This window comes from Bubalus bubalis, chromosome 11 (assembly GCF_019923935.1).
Source record: "Bubalus bubalis isolate 160015118507 breed Murrah chromosome 11, NDDB_SH_1, whole genome shotgun sequence".
In the NCBI taxonomy this organism is placed as follows: domain Eukaryota; kingdom Metazoa; phylum Chordata; class Mammalia; order Artiodactyla; family Bovidae; genus Bubalus; species Bubalus bubalis.
Genome location: NC_059167.1, coordinates 76,899,912 through 76,906,642, shown reverse-complemented (window position 1 = coordinate 76,906,642; position 6,731 = coordinate 76,899,912). Strand labels below are relative to the sequence as shown.

The window sequence follows — 6,731 nt, the reverse complement described above, 5'->3', positions numbered from 1 at the left end:
TGGAGAAGGAAATGTCAACCCACTCCAATATTCATGCCTGGAGAATCCCATGGACGGAGGAGCCTGACGGGCTACAGTCCACGGGGGTCACAAACAATCCAACATGACTTAGTGACTAAACAACAACAACAACAAATACTCAACATTCTGGAAAATGCAAAACTATGGAGATGATAAAAGGGTCAGTGGTTGTCAGGTTATAGGGGAGGGAGGGATGCATTGGGGAAGCCCTGAGGATTTTTAAGGCAGTGAAGTTATTCTGTATGATACTTTAATGATGGTGGATATATATCACTGTACATTTTGTCAAAACCCATAGAATGTGCAACACCAAGAGTAAACCGTAGTGTAAATTAAAGATTTTAGAGGATTTTTTTTCCCCTCTTAACAAAGCACAAAAATATGATCATTGTGTGTGTGTGTCTGTGTGAAGAATATAGGTGTCAAGATTTTTCTTAGTGAAAGGTGGATAGAAAGGAAAGGCACTGATCTGGAGGAGTCATCGAAGTGAAACAGGAGATGACCTGTGAGGACACAGAAGATAATTTTGATTGAGAAGAGGGAATGACATAAAAAGGAAGGCAGAATCAATGTGTCACCAAAAATCCCAAGACCTTGGTTCCTGTGCAGAATCCTCATTGTCTGCTCTGTACCTTTCATTCCTCAAGGGGCTGCAGGGAAATACTGTACCTCTTTGAGAGAGCTGTACAGCCTGTGGGATAACAGGGGCTGAAACGGCTGAGAAGGGCAATGGGACAACCATTTTGATAGGGCACCACTAAACAGACCCTGAGTGTATCCCTTCCTCTTTCCTACACTGAGTTATGTTCTCAACAGGCGTTGCAACTGGGTGATTCAGAGACTGGGACAGTCTCCAAGGTAAGTGAATTCGCTTAGAAGGGGCAAAGCAGTGGCTAAGCCAACATTCACAGAACACTCCATTGGGCTTGACACCCGGAGTCAGCCAAAAATCAGCTTTTAAGAGTTTTCGAATCACAAAGCCACCTGCAAAGTCAAATTCAGAAGAACCATTTACCTGCCCTGCCCCAACCCTTAAGGCAATAATGCCTGAGTGAGATCTGGAAGCCTGGAAGGAAATGGCTTTCTGCATGGATGCATTCATTCCTCATCTTCAGTTACAAGAGTAATGTGATTAAAACCAAATCAAGTCTGTGCTGGTTATTTCCAGAGCACAGAGCTGCAGCTCTGAAACCAGTGTTGGCTCCCAAACCAAGGCTGATGGGGGCTATGGGGCAATATCTAGAAAGTCTTTCCTACCAGATGGTGCCTAAACGAGGTCATGAGAATGATTCAATGTGAGCGTGGATTTTGTAAGAGGAGGACAGAAAGAATTCCCCCTTGTGAGAATGCAAAAGCTTAGATATAAGCAAAGTGAGGTGCAAACAACTAGTTTGAGCACGAGATGTTGACAAGAAACCGAGCTAACCTGGTTCGAAGTAAGTATTTCAGAGCAGGATCGAAAGGTTTCCTGGAAATTCTTGCAAGAGAGAGTGGTTTTCATGGATTCAGCTTGAATTATACTACTAATGTACAGCTCTGCGAAAACACACCATTGGCAGTGGTGGGATTCGAACCCACGCCCCCGAAGAGACTGGAGCCTAAATCCAGCGCCTTAGACCGCTCGGCCACACTACCACAGGTGGCGCAAATACCTCATCCCTGAGCTGTTTACTACAGTACGCGTGCTCATAATTTTGAATTTTCTTGAGTTAGTGGAATTTCTCTCAGTGTTTTCACTTATCCCTAAAGGACCTGAGCAAACTCGGAGAGAGGAGAAATCATTGTATTCTCACAGGCCTGAGAAGTGAACTAGAAAGTTGTCAATGATTATTAGCGCAAATTTCCTTGAAAGACCTTTTCTTTAACCGAGGCAATTCCACGCAGAAAGGAGGGGGGAAAATCTCACTGGCGACTTATTTCAAGTGATTTCAGAAGACTAAGAAACTCCCATCTGTGGGGTCGTTGGTCTATGGCTGTGAAACTCACAGAGAGAATGAGGTCGGAGATCAGATCAAGCAAGAGGTTCGCTTCCGTTGACAGATCTGGCAAGCCTGTCGCCGATAGACAGGAAAATCGTTGGTCGCATTCCCTGCAGGTTCGGTCAGAGAGAGAAACTGGTCTACTTTTCCTGAAAGTAGCGCTCTGGGGTAGACCCACGCACACGCGCACTGCTATAGCCTCTGAACAATTTCCCTTACAGAGGGACCAGGGTGACCCCCAGAGGGTGGTTACATCCAACAACTTTCCCACACCGGGGAGGGGTGTGTCCGAGTTTCCATGGGTTCCGGAGCCGCTAAGCTTCAGATCATTTCTTTCGAATGGAGTAGAGGGAAGGCAATGGCAACCCACTCCAGTACTCTTGCCTGGAAAATCCCATGGACGGAGGAGCCTGGTAGGCTGCAGTCCATGGGGTCGCTAAGAGTCGGACACGACTGAGCGACTTCACTTTCACTTTTCACTTTCATGCACTGGAGAAGGCAATGGCAACCCACTCCAGTGTTCTTGCCTGGAGAATCCCCCTCACTAGGGGGAGCCTGGTGAGCTGCCGTCTATGGGGTCGCACAGAGTCGGACACGAACTGAGGCGACTTAGCAGCAGCAGCAGCAGCAGCAGAGGGAAAGGAAAACTTTCAGAAGTGCTCCCAGCCAGGGATCTTCAGCGCCCAAGTGGAATCGCATACCAGTCAATCTGTGCTCCGCTGTAAACCCTGGATTACAAGTCACTTTATTCATAAATTGCTCTTTCCGATTGGCCATTTCTGGGTCTCTGGATGCAGAAACTTCTAGGAGTCTCATCAAAGTTTCCTAACTTTCTCTTACTCCCCTCCTCCATCACTCCAAAAAACTACACCCTGCTCTTGCCTGCCCTTGCCCCAGAGCTCTCCGAGGTCCTTTCCCGGCGGCCTGAGGGTTCGGGGTCAGGGTCAGGAGTGCTTCTCTGTATTTTCTTGGGACGAAGGTCTTGCTGGTTCCCATCTTCGATTCAGGAAGCTGGGTGGGGTGGGGAGCGAGGAACACAAAAGAACTTCTAAAAAAGCTGATTGGAAATAGGGCTCAGGGAGCACCGGATGAACGTAGAACCAAGACGGGGAAGCAGGAGATGGGGAAAGCTGGGGCCACTTTAGGAAGAGTTCAAGGCCAGAGGCGGGCTTTTCTCGCACTCCCCATCAGCTCCCTACTGCCGCCAATCCCGGTGCCCTCTGGGTCAAGTCCCCTCCACCCCCCACCTCATCTCACGCCTCTCCCACACCGGGTTAGATGCTTCCTGATCTTTTTCGCTCTCTGGTTTCCTCTCTCTGCTCCCAGTTGACAGGCAATCTGAGCTCCCATGGTGGAACTGGGTGTCAACCCGTGGGCTCCCATCTAGTTCTTTCTCTCCAGAAGGTACCAGAGTCACGAGTGTGGCCGTCTCTCGGAGATGGTCAGCAGCAAAGGCTAGCGAATCTAGCGGAAGGTGTGGCTTCTATGCCCCACATCACTGGAGATGGAGGAGCTCAAGTACCTGTCTCTAGCTCCTTTGGCTGAAGTGGACAACTTACAAGAAACTTCAGTTTGTTTCCACGCTTTTTAAGGACCCTCAGAAAAAAAGTGTGTGTGAGCATATTGCCTTGAGCAGTGCACGCTTCCTTGCAACAGGTCATAAGCAGTGGGAAGACTGATGCTAATCTCAAATTGTAGAGAACCTAGAGATCGTGTGCAATAAACTGTGCATAAGTCTAGGAAGCACCAGTTTGAAAGACAGAAAAGGCCTGGGGTTCTTTACTACCTGAAAGGATGTAGGGATGGATGGGAGGAGAGAGAACAAGTGTTGAACCTATTTATCAAACTCTTTTGTCTAGTAGTGAACCAGGTGAGAAACTCAGGGTCTATGGATTGGTCCTGGGAAATCTCACATTGAGGCTTTTGATTGGAAGATTAAGTGAGATCATATTTAGGTCTCAGTGCTAATTTGGTAAACATACACATTTAAATAAACCACTGCTTCTGTAAATGTTTTGACTTCTTTTTAAAAATATGGATTCCAAAAAAAGTACAGAGATTCTGGTAAGATAGAAGTGACCTGAACCCTTGATTATTTATTTATTTTTAGTTCTCGGTCAGGGCAGTGAAAGGAACCAGCTGACAAGAAAGCACTTGATCGTTATAGCAGAGGTCCCCTTGATTCTAAGGGACTGCATGTTCAGGCTCCACAAATTGACAAGCTTCAAAGCATTTTCTTATCAGGACAAAGTACCACAGTCTCACATGCCATTCTGAATTTCCTTTACGAACCAGTGTGCACGGCCTTCCCTATTGAATCACCTGTTATCGCTCAAGCACTCATTGTCTGCCTTAAACTCACAGGATTCTTCAATGGGGGAAGTATTTTGATCTGTTCCTCACGGAAGTGGATCATCTGTTAGACTGATAGAGACCTGAAGTCAGAAGTCTTAGCTTTCCTAGTGGAATGCCAGCCTTGCCAGATACTTAATTGACCAGTATCTGAAGCCCTTTGGAAAGATGCCTGATAGAGATAAGTGTGATGTTTGTCTGGCACATGCCTATTCTCTCAGTTTTCAGTGTTGGATACTAGTATTTTAAGCTGTAACATTCTGCAACATTACAGGAGAATTTAACCTTGGATTTCCTGCTATCCATACCTGTCAATAGTCTAAATGATGAAAATTTATACACAAGTGGGAAATTTACTTTAAGGTCTTGATGCTCAAAGTATAGTCTAAGAACCAGCAGCATCAGAATCTCCTGGTAATTTATTCAGATCAGATCAGATCAGTCGCTCAGTCGTGTCTGACTCTTTGTGACCCCATGAATCGCAGCACGCCAGGCCTCCCTGTCCATCACCAACTCCCGGAGTTCACTCAGACTCATGTCCATCGAGTCAGCCATGCCATCCAGCCATCTCATCCTCTGTCGTCCCCTTCTCCTCCTGCCCCCAATCCCTCCTAGCATCAGAGTCTTTTCCAATGATCAACTCTTCACATGAGGTAGCCAAAGTACTGGAGTTTCAGCTTTAGCATCATTCCTTCCAAAGAAATCCCAGGGCTGATCTCCTTCAGAATGGACTGGTTGGATCTCCTTGCAGTCCAAGGGACTCTCAAGAGTCTTCTCCAACACCACAGTTCAAAAGCATCAATTCTTCGGCTCTCAGCCTTCTTCACAGTCCAACTCTCACATCCATACATGACCACTGGAAAAACCATAGCCTTGACTAGACAGACCTTTGTTGGCAAAGTAATGTCTCTGCTTTTGAATATGCTATCTAGGTTGGTCATAACTTTCCTTCCAAGGAGTAAGCGTCTTTTAATTTCATGGCTGCAGTCACCATCTATAGTGATTTTGGAGCCCAGAAAAATAAAGTCTGACACTGTTTCCACTGTTTCCCCATCTATTTCCCGTGAAGTGGTGGGACCGGATGCCATGATCTTTGTTTTCTGAATGTTGAGCTTTAAGCCAACTTTTTCACTCTCCACTTTCACTTTCATTAAGAGGCTTTTGAGTTCCTCTTCACTTTCTGCCATAAGGGTGGTGTCATCTGCATATCTGAGGTTATTGATATTTCTCCTGGCAATCTTGATTCCAGCTTGTGTTTCTTCCAGTCCAGCGTTTCTCATGATGTACTCAGCATATAAGTTAAATAAACAGGGTGACAATATACAGCCTTGACGAACTCCTTTTCCTATTTGGATCCAGTCTGTTGCTCCGTGTCCAGTTCTAACTGTTGCTTCCTGACCTGCATACAAATTTCTCAAGAGGCAGATCAGGTGGTCTGGTATTCCCATCTCTTGAAGAATTTTCCACAGTTTATTGTGATCCACACAGTCAAAGGCTTTGGCATAGTCAATAAAGCAGAAATAGATGTTTTTCTGGAACTCTCTTGCTTTTTCTATGATCCAGCAGATGTTGGCAATTTGATTTCTGGTTCCTCTGCCTTTTCTAAAGCCAGCTTGACCATCAGGAAGTTCATGGTTCACATATTGCTGAAGCCTGGCTTGGAGAATTTTGAGCATTACTTTACTAGTGTGTGAGATGAGTGCAATTGTGTGGTAGTTTGAGCATTCTTTGGCATTGCCTTTCTTTGGGATTGGAATGAAAACTGACCTTTTCCAGTCCTGTGGCCACTGCTGAGTTTTCCAAATTTGCTGGCATATTGAGTGCAGCACTTTCACAGCATCATCTTTCAGGATTTGGAATAGCTCCACTGGAATTCCATCACCTCCACTAGCCTTGTTCGTAGTGATGCTTTCTAAGGCCCACTTGACTTCACATTCCAGGATGTCTGGCTCTAGGTCAGTGATCATACCATCGTGATTATCTGGGTCGTGAAGATCTTTTTGTACAGTTCTTCTGTGTATTCTTGCCATCTCTTCTTAATATCTTCTGCTTCTGTTAGGTCCATACCATTTCTGTCTTTTATCGAGCTCATCTTTGCATGAAATGTTCCTTTGGTATCTCTGATTTTCTTGAAGAGATCCCTAGTCTTTCCCATTCTGTCGTTTTCCTCTATTTCTTTGCATTGATTGCTGAGGAAGGCTTTCTTATCTCTTCTTGCTATTCTTTGGAACTCTGCATTCAGATGTTTATATCTTTCCTTTTCTCCTTTGCTTTTCGCTTCTCTTCTTTTCACAGCTATTTGTAAGGCCTCCCCAGACAACCATTTTGCTTTTTTGCATTTCTTTTCTATGGGAATGGTCTTGATCCCTGTCTCCTGTA

The 6,731-nt window shown here is 45.5% G+C and overlaps 1 non-coding gene across 1 annotated transcript; it reads right to left on the bottom strand.

Moving 5' to 3' along the window:
- Positions 1–1,574: 1,574 nt before the first annotated feature.
- Positions 1,575–1,656, bottom strand: TRNAL-UAG. The gene has a single exon. It is a non-coding gene; the product is annotated as a tRNA-Leu (tRNA).
- Positions 1,657–6,731: the final 5,075 nt, after the last annotated feature.